Genomic DNA, 8376 nt, shown 5'->3' on the forward strand with positions numbered 1-8376 from the left:
TTTAAGACCCCAGATGCTATCCCTTTTGATAGCCGGGCACCATCAGCTTTCTTCACCACATTTGCTTATGCACCCGTTTGTCCTCAGCAATTGTATCATGGAGGTGTGCAGCCAATGATATGATTTCTTTGTTCTTTGATGCCTGATAACTGATCCCTTCGGAACCACATGATCACACAGACTGGTGTGTTCTTCCATATGGGCTTTGTTGCTTCTGAGCTAGATGGCAGCTTGTTTATCTTCAAGCCTTTAAGACCCCAGACGCTATATCTTTTGATAGCCAGGCACCATTAGCTTTCTTCACCACATTTCTTCACCATTAGCTTATTCACCCGCTTTGTCTTCAGCAGTTGTGTTGGGAGGGTGAGCACCATAGAATGCCTATTTAATAGAAGAAAGTATTCTTGCATTGAGGGGGTACTTGAGTGGAGGCCCAATGTCCTTCCGCCACCTTAATACTAAACCTATAGATATAGGCACATAGATCTATTTCCCCATCTTCATATATTTGCATACATACATGTCTTTGTCTAGACCTCTATAAATGCCCTTTGCCTCCCAGCTCTTTCCTCTATTTCCCTTGACTTTTTTCCTGTCCCACTATCATGCTCCGTCCCCACCTGGGTTTCAGCAATACCTCTTTGTTACCTTACCCTTGATCATTCCCTACCAGGCCTGCCACACCTACCTCACCACCAATTTGTATCACTTGTTGTTCCCTTGTCCCTGGGTTTGTTAACACCACTTCTTTACCCCCACGTCCCCCTATCCCATTTCCCCCTGGAATTGTTGGTCCTGTTGTTTTTCCTCCAGATTGTTCATCCAACCTATCTTATTTAGACAGACCTGCGGAGATAATAACATGCACAAAAATAAGACAGCAAAACCAAACAACAATGTACAACAAAACAACAACAAACCACAGACATAGAACAAAACAAAAACAAAACAACAAGAAAGAAAAGCTTGTAGTTAGTTCAAGGATTGTTTGTTGGCCTTTAGGAGTGTTTTCCAGAGCAGTCTGTTAGGGCACCACGCCCTGGCCCCAAAGTCCACCTTCAGCATTCCCTGGGGACCTTGCCGCTCCATTCTCTTGCTGTTCTGCTGCACTCCCCCAATGCTAAGTATATATATTTTTAAATAATTATATTGATTTACATAAAAGTGAAGATGATAGAACAGAGTTCCCATCGATGGTGTCATTAAAAACAAAAAACATATAATGACTACATGTGACCGAGTAGAACAGATCCCCAGAGCTTTCTTGTTATAATCTTCAGAGAAACACACGGCAGGTCTTTCTCCCCTGGTGGCGTCGTGCTTGTGCACTGAGGTTGCTCACCACAAGGTCAGCGGTTCGGAATCACCAGCTGCTCAGAGGGAGAAAAGAGGTTTTCCAGTCCTATAAACAGTTATGGTCTTGGAAACTCACCGGGCCAGTTCTCTCCTGTCCTATGTGGTCGCTATGAGTCAGCATCGACTCGATGGTACTGTTGGTTCTGTTTTTTCCTCTTCTCCCCTGCAGCTGCTGGGTGGATTCGGGACATTGTCACCTTCCGGCTAGCACTTGAGTCTCTCCAAGGTTCCTAATGCAATCCTGCCTGAGTGAGGTCCTTACCAAAGAGAAGAAAACCTGAGACAGGGACAGAGAAAGCATGCCGTGCCAAGTGGAGGTGGAGACTGGAGCAGGCTACAATCCCAGGGAAGGAGCCTCGTGGTGCTGGGAGGCAGGCGTTGGACTGCTCATCCTAAGGTCAGCGGTTCAAACCCACAAGCCGCTCCTCAGGAGAAAGAGGAGGCTCTGTGTTCCCATAACGATCTGAAGCCTTGGAAATCCTCTGTAGGCTTGCTGGGTTGGAATCAACTAGATGGCAGTGGATTTGTTAGGCAGACTAGCGCAGGGCTAAACAGATGTCCAGAGAGCCAAGCACGGGAACAAGGCGTGGCGCACTGCACATGCTCAGAGGCTCAGGTTTCCCGCCAATAGGCATGGGTGGGCGCTAAACCTGGATTGGCCCACCTGAGCCAGGAGAATTCAATTCAGCCAATGGGGTCGATCAGAGGTCTTCCACCATGCCTCCCCATGGAATCCTTGAAAAGGCAGGAGACTAGAGTTAAAAAGAGAGAGAACTTGGTCTGCCTGACGCTGAGCTGAGCAGCTTCTGTCAGGCTGCATGGTCGGGAGGAGTCCTATGGGTGCCGTGTAAACCCGAAACTTCTTCTAACTCTCAGAAAACTCACTTGGATCACGAACCAGGCTTCGGCGTGAATTCTTTCTGGCACAGAGCCAAGGGCCGAGGTACAACTCTATCTTCAGAGAGATCTAACAGATTTAGATTTGACGAGCCAAGGATCACTGACCATCTTTAGAGGTTAGCAAGGAGGCATGGGACAGATGCTCCCTCAGCCACTCCAAGGAGGAACTCACACTCCAGGACCAGGATTCCAGACTCCAGGCCTGTAGTCTGTGAAGTGAGACAGTAGCTGTTTTGCGCAACTCAGTTTGTGATACTTTTTATGGCGCCAATACACGATTCTGATTCCCTGGTGGCGGGGTGGTAACACGTTGCTAACCGCAAGTCCAGCAGTTTGAAACCACCAGCAGCTCCGAGGGAGAAAGATGAGGTTTTCTACTCCCCTAGAGAGTGACAGTCTCAGACGCCCACAGGGGCAGTGCTACCCGGTCCTATAGAGTCCCCATGAGTCAGAATCGACTCGTGGCAGTGAGTTACTTTTCAGTACATTGTTCTAATAATTTAACACTTTATTCTTCACGATACATTGAAGAAATCTACCCGTAGGCCTGAATGCAGTGCCCACTGACAAGGAAAAAGACGGCAAACATGAACTTCCAGAAAGCCAAAAGGCTACCTGTGACCGGCTCAGTCCCAGGTGCGATCATGTTGAGCAATTGTGAGGGTTTAAGGACCAGACTCTTAAACAGGTATAGGAAAGTCGTCTGAGGAGCCCTGGTGGCACTGGGGGTTAAGCACTGGATTGCTAACAGAAGGGCCAGTGGTTGGACTCCACTTACTGCTCCTGAGGAGAAAGATCATCTGCTTCTGTAAACACTCCCAGCCTCTGAAACCTGGTGGACCGGTGTCACTCTGCGCTCTAGGGTCTTCCTGAGCCGGACTCCACTCGCCGCTGCCGTCAGGGAGCGAACGAGGGAGTGAAAGTCATAGTAGCTGTTTCAAGTTCGAAAACCTTGCTCAGTTTCTTTTTCTGCCCATCCGATCTCACCCCGTTGCTTGGTCATGTTTCTCTTTAATACACCACTTAATTCATTAGCAAGACGCGTTTAAACATGACAGGTCCTGATAAAGAACTTGACACCGTGGCACTCCGTTGAGGCTTCGATCCTCCGGTTGTGTGAGCGCCTCTATCCAGGAACCTGGAGAGGGTCTCCAGAGTGTCTTGTTCCCGTGGTCCCTCTGCAAGACAAAACAAAACAAAACAAAACAAAACAAAACAAAACAAAACAATCACCCCAGATTTGATAGGAAATCCACAGATGTAAAATCATGTCTCAGCCGTCCCCACCTTGCCCGCCCCCAAAACCTGTCTCCGTCGCCTCTGGCCCACAGCGCTTCCCACCCCGCAATCCAGGATCTTGGGAGGTGTTCTGCCCCCCACACCCCCCCAGCCCCGGCCTCACCCAGAGGGTGAGGGTTGGTGACTGGTCTGGGGACATGCCAGCCGTGGCCCGTTCCCCTGGACGTGCATGTTTCGTTTTTTCCTGAAAGCAACTTGTGTTTACAGGAAGCTTGGTGCACGAACCTCTCCAAGCTTCTTTGCAGGGGTCATCATAAAATCAAGCCTCGGCTTTCGTCACCCCGCCCCCCCTCCCCCCTGGAAGAGTCAAAAACAAAACCCCAAATCAGTGCCGCTTTGTTTGTTTGGGCAGAGCAGGGCAGACTGTCGCGAAGGAGTCGACTGTGTCACTACCTGCTGGCGGAAACGGAGCTCCGTAGAGACATGAAATCTTAGGCAAAATCTCGTGGCGCTTTCGGAACACGCTGGAGGAAGTGATATTTCTGGGGAAGAAACGTTTTGGCTAAGTTCAGAAAGTCGTCTGCTTTTACGTCAAGGGTGTTTGGGGTGAGATGGAAGTGCAGTGAAGCTTTGTGTTTCCAGAGGGGAGGGAGGAAACAGAGTCCTTTGGGGAAGCCATTTACTCTCTTTGGGGTTCTGGTTCCTGGCTGAACACTGGGTCTATTTTCTTACTGGAGAGGGGCGGGGTGGGGGGCTGGGGACACGGGGACATAGGGATCAGGCCGCTGCCACCCTAGGTGTCCCCGTCCCCTCATGGCTGTCCTTCAGCGTCTAGTCTCTGCCCACCCCACCCTATCTGTTTCTGCCCAGAGGCGAGCCCTAAAGTGATTGTGGATGAGGGACAGACTTGGGCAGAGATAAAGAGAGGCTCAGAGAGACTTAGAGCCAGAGAGACACACCCAGAGGACAGGATGGTCAGACTGTAAGAGGAAGGAGAGGCCAGGGGCTCACCTTGTGGAGTCCATGAGGCTGGTCCCACCTGGAAATGCGACTTGCTCTTCTGGACAGCTAGGTGACCCTGGGGCCACCCAAGGCCAGTGCTGGCCCACTTCCCATTAGCCTGGAGCCCTTCTTCACTCACTTCTGGTGCCTTGGTCTCCCATGGCCTCTCGCCTTTGCCCTCATTCCGTTCCCAGCTCTCCCTGACATCAGATCCAACTGTGCCCTTCCTGCTCACACACCTGCTATGGCTCCCCAGTACCTTCCACCGCTGGCACTGATTTTAAAGGGTGTGGTTAATGCGACTAGAATTAAGCCAGTGGAATAAATCAGTACATTTGTCATCCTAATGAGCATATAGGGACTGTGCCCTGCCTAAGCCGGGCCTTGTGCACAGATCAGCCCTTGGACTTCACAGTCAGGTGGTAAAATCGTTCCTGAGTCCCCTTCCCAGTCCCAGGTGAGTCTCCAGGCCTCCAGGTCTGGCTAACGTCAGGAGGACTACTTCCTGCTGGCTTCCAGATTTAGAGCCTATTTGAGGGCTGCTCAGACCACTCTAGGCTCCCGAGCTCTGGTCCACCTAGGCCAGTGGTTCTCAACCTGTGGGTCCTGACCCCTTTGGGGGGGTGGTCGAAGGACCCTTTCACAGGGGTCACCTAAGACCATCAGAAAACACATCTTTCCCATGGTCTTAGGGACCGAGATACCGCTCCTCTCCAGGCAGGTCCGCCCACCTGCAGATATGCCCACCTACAAGTACCCGGTGTGAAGACTGTTACCCATGCTCCACCATGCTTCAAGACAACATTTCACTTTTTTGTCATTTGAAATAAATATTTCACAATATAGAATTACATAGTTTTTGTGATTCATCACTGTGCTTTAGTGATGTTCCATTTGTAACAATGAACATACCTCCTGCATATCAGATATTTACATGACGATTCATAACAGTAGCAAAATGACAGTGAGGGAGTAGCAATGAAAATGATTTTATGGTTGGGGTCATCACCCCATGGGGAACTGACTGAAAGGTTGGAGGCATGAGGAAGGTGGAGAACCACTGGTCTAGGGGCATCAGCTGGACGCGCAGGCTGTGAGGACCCCTAGTGGTGTCAGTGGAACACAGCAGGTGGACTAGTTACTACCCTCTGGCCTCCATTGCTTTCTCCAGGTGGGCCTCCTCTTAGGTGAAACCTCTGATGGGGACCCCCAAGCCCCTGGGGTGGGGGAGGATAACGCACAGGACTAGCTGAGGGAGTCCAGTGCTAGTCAGAAGGTCGTCAGTGGCTAGCCTCTCAGAAGTGAAACGTCTATTCCCTCGTCCTCGTCTAGTCTGTCTGGAAGCTCAGCTGAAACCTCCTTACCATGAGTGACCCTGTGGGCATTTGAACTGCCCGTAGCAAAGCTTCCAGCGTCACAGCAACATGCAAGCCACCGCAGTAGGACAAACGGACAGACTGGGGGCCAGGGAGCCATGTCAGCCTCTTTGCACACAGTGGGTGCATGGGAAGTGTGGTACTGGCAAAGAAAGCTCAGTCTCTCAGAGGGCCAGGAAAGCAAACCCATCTGGCTTGGAAGGAGGGGAGCCAGCACGCTCTTTAGAAACTTGGATGGTGAGACTTCGTCCTGCCTGCTTTGAACTGGAGAGACCGCTCCTTGGAGAAGGCCGTCACGCTTGGGAAAGTGGAGGGGCAGTGAAAAGGAGGAGATGGATGGACACCAAGGCTGCAAAGATGACCTTGACCAACCTGATCCTGGTGAGGATGGCGCAGGGTGGGGCAGTGTGTCACTGTGCTGTCCCTGGGGTCCTTTAGGAGTAGGAAGCCACTGGGCGGCACTTAATGAGATTAGCTGCAGCCGAGGGGAGGGGTCGGTGTTCTAGGAATATCTACTCCCCTTCCTTGAGCCCCGCTGGTGTTGGCTGCCCAGAGTTGACCCTCCGTGCAGATCCTCCACACAAGCGAAGCAAACGCCACCCCATCTGAGCTCATCGTGTGTAGCTATTGTGCCCCTCCACCTCACCGAGGGTCTCTGACTGGGTGTCACCATGTCTTCCTCCATCAAAGGATGGCGTGCCCACAGCAAGCCAGGGTCACTGTTCTGCTGTGATGTATAAGGTCTTCACTGGCTGGTGCTCAGGAGGGGGTCGCCAGGCCTTTCTTCCTAGCCTGGCACATTCTGGATGCTCCACTGCAACCTGTCCACCGCAGGTGGACCCTGCAGGCATAGAAAATGCCCTTGGACCGCTTCCAGCACAGGCAGACAAACGGGCAGCCTTTGGTTATTTTCATAAATGAGTTTAATGTTTGAAGGGCAACACGCACATGATGATTTTAAATGTGAATTGTACATGGGATGTGCAGAAATGTGTGAGAGGACCTGTCCCGTAGTCCCCTCCCTGGAAAGCACAGTTCATACCAGAGTTTCCTTCCATAATATCTGGACAAGAAGCCCCTCTCCCAGGTCAATAGACTATTGTTTATTGCTTTTCACTGTTTCCTCAAACCCAAAATCCCTGCATCGAGCCCATTCCGGACCCTGAGTGGCCCTGCAGGACTGGGTAGAACGGCCCCTGGAGGTCCCGAGACTCACTCTTTATGGGAGTAGAAAGCCTTGTCTTTCTCCCATGGAGCAGCTGGTGGCTTTGAACTGCTGGACCTGTGGTTTGCAGCCCAACGCATAACCACTATGCCACCGGGGCTCCTCCCCTCATCTAACAGTTAAATAATATTCCACTAGATGGATAAACGGCTTATTTAAACAATAAATGAGTGCTTGCTAATCTCAATTCACAGACATGTTGGTTGTTTCCAATTTTTTTGGGGGGGGTTTTGATTTATTAAGAATATAGCCAAGGGTAGGGGGAAGGGAGGGGAGCGAGGTGGGGAGGAAGGGTGTACTGGTCGCAATGAATGGCACATCACCACCCACACCCATCCACGGGGAAGAACAACAGAAACCAGAGGGGAAGGGAGACAGCGGTCAGTGTGAGACATGAAAACAATAACAATCTGTAATCTATCAAGGGGCCACGAGGGTGTGGGGGGAGTCGGGAGGGGGAGAAAAAGGAGGAGCTGATCCCAAGGGCTGAACAGAAAGTAAATGTCTAGAAAAGAACGATGGAATAGATGTACGGATATGCCCGGATACAACTGATGTATGGATTCGAATGAGAGTTGTAAGCGCCCCAATAAAGTGATTTGAAAAAAGCCATGATTATTTTTTCCTTTTTAAAAATCACGCGATGATGTTGAGCTCAGGCCCACAGCTCAACATCACCAGCTGCTTCTAGAAAGATCGGGCTTTCTACTCCCCGTGGGGCCCAAGTGGCTTTCAGAATACTTTCAGATTTATAGAAACGTGGCAAAGATGATTTTTTTAAAAGACTGCAAAGGAAGTACAAAAACAGACTTCCTGAATACCCCTCGCCAAGCTTCGCCCATCGTGGCCCGTGCGTCCAGGCTGATTCCCGGTGAGCCCCTGGGCGACAGAGATAGAACCGCGGTGCTTCCTCAGCTGTAAACTGTATGGCTGCAAACGGCCAGGCCTTTCTTCAGCAGTTCCGCGGGGCGAGGTCAAACCGCTGACCTTTAGCAGTCTATAGCCAACTGCTCTGGCCATCCAGCGACCAAAGTATTTGTCAAAGCTAAGAAATTAACCTCCTCGCCGCCATGGAGTTGCTTCCAACTCACAGTGACTCTAGAGGACAGGGCAGAGGTGTCCCCTGTGGGTTTCCAGGACTGCAGTGCTCCACGGGAGGAGAAGGCCTTGTCTTTCTCCCATGAACTTCGCCCTCATGCCTTCAATTAGCTAAACTTGAGACTCCGTTTCCCCTCTTTTCCCACTTTTCTGTTCTGATCCACTTCTGGATTCTGCAGG

The sequence above is a fragment of the Tenrec ecaudatus genome, chromosome 1, assembly GCF_050624435.1.
Source record: "Tenrec ecaudatus isolate mTenEca1 chromosome 1, mTenEca1.hap1, whole genome shotgun sequence".
Classification (NCBI taxonomy): Eukaryota; Metazoa; Chordata; class Mammalia; order Afrosoricida; family Tenrecidae; genus Tenrec; species Tenrec ecaudatus.